Here is a 1,764-nt window from a genome sequence, read left to right as displayed (position 1 = left end):
TTACCACTTAGATCCAATGGACCTTTTTAGTTTTTTATATTTTTCATTCATTTTGCAAATAACTTACAGTAGTAAGCATAAAAGAACAGTTGAAAATAGCTTTATGAAAATTTAGTAAGAATTTAAACATAGCATACCCCAATTTTTATTCCATATTTTGCTAGTTTTAAAAGTATAGTTTTAAATGAGTTCTCGTGTGGTACCATAGGATAAGCACTCGACCTTAAGGTCTGTTTGAACTGCAGGGTCAGCGGTTCAGACTCACCAGCAGCTCCTGTACAGGGTCACTGTGAGTCGGACCCGATTTGACAGTATTTAACAACAGCGGTATATACACGCATACATCCCTGAATCCCTTGGATATAATTAGCTGCCGGTCAGCATTATTTCATTATATTGCTTGATGGTCCTCAGTAATCTGGGACGTAGCATTCTTTTGAGTTTTGATTCCAGGTTTCAGCTACATCCACAATAGACTTTCATTCATTATTATTCTCTTTGCACTTGCATTATCAAATGCGATAATTTTGAAGTTTATAATAGATCATAGTTTGTTGAAAAGAAGATGACTACTTTGCTCTGTAATAGCAAAATGTTTTTATTCTTAGATTTATGGTACCAATTATAATTAGTCCAATGAATTTTTAAAAATTTCTTCATTGTCTGTTTGCTTCCAGCCACCTCTGAATATATACATGCCTTCAAAACTCTTGACCATAGAGTCACTAAAATGTGAACTGTAGTATATTGAGTGTGTAAGTTGACATATTTTCTATGAATATACATTGTATATGGAAGTTAATTTGCTATTTAATTTCTTATTTATCAGGCCAGGAAACAATTACTAGATCATGTCGCATTTGCAGTAGAGATCTTTACATACCATTTGTGAGAGCTTTGTTTTTCTCTTAATAGCATAGTTTGAGCATTTTCACAGGTCATTAAACCTTCTTTTATAACATTACTTTTATGTATATAATACGTTCATATCTGGTGTTTCACTGAGTAAAAATCTATTAAGTACTTACTCTGGCTTATTACTTTGTACTAGGAAGGAATAAAAAGATGAAAAAGATTGTTTCTTTAGCCATGCCCTGAAACATAGTTTTTGTTGAGTTGCCATCTAGTCCCAAGATATATTTCACCAGCAGTTTGCTCCTTTATTTCTTTTAAACACACACACACACACACACACACACACACACCATTATTGTCTTAATACATAGGATTTACAAGGAAAATGGTATTTTTAGAGTAGTTGAAATTTTAAACAACTGCAGAGTCCTGTGTCATGTGTATTTAAAATGAGTTACCTGTACAGTATATACTTATATATTCTAAGAATACTCTAGAAACACATAAAAGAAATTAGTAGTTTTGGTTTCCTATGAAAAGAAGATGAGAGAGCCACTAGATAGAAGGAAGATTTCATCTTTTTCCCTTTTGTGTTTCTTTTAATCAACTACATTGTATACATTGCCCATTCAGGACTTTATTTCAATAAACATTATATAGATTTCAAAACAATTAACGCTAGTATGCTATGATTGTTGCTATGGCCATTGCATTACAAGTACAGCCACTACCCATCTGTCAGGGAGGTCTACATGTTGCTATGATCTGGCTGTCAGTCTACTTTAAAAATCAGCCAATGAAAACACTGCTGATTACAATGTTCCAGTCTCATTGTGCAAGTGGTTTTCCATGAGTTGGGGGCTTACTTGACAGCACCTAACTACAATGAATAAAAATTACTGCAGTCAT

The 1,764-nt window shown here is 33.3% G+C and overlaps 1 protein-coding gene across 1 annotated transcript in view; it reads left to right on the top strand.

The window, feature by feature from the left end:
* The window catches only part of CDC123 (cell division cycle 123), a 65,125-nt gene that overhangs the window by 37,375 nt on the left and 25,986 nt on the right, over positions 1-1,764 (top strand). The gene's annotated exons all lie outside the window — the stretch shown is intronic.

Source organism: Chrysochloris asiatica, unplaced genomic scaffold, assembly GCF_000296735.1.
Source record: "Chrysochloris asiatica unplaced genomic scaffold, ChrAsi1.0 scaffold00226, whole genome shotgun sequence".
In the NCBI taxonomy this organism is placed as follows: domain Eukaryota; kingdom Metazoa; phylum Chordata; class Mammalia; order Afrosoricida; family Chrysochloridae; genus Chrysochloris; species Chrysochloris asiatica.
Note: the sequence above shows the minus strand (reverse complement) of the source record. Positions and strands in the feature narration are given on the sequence as shown.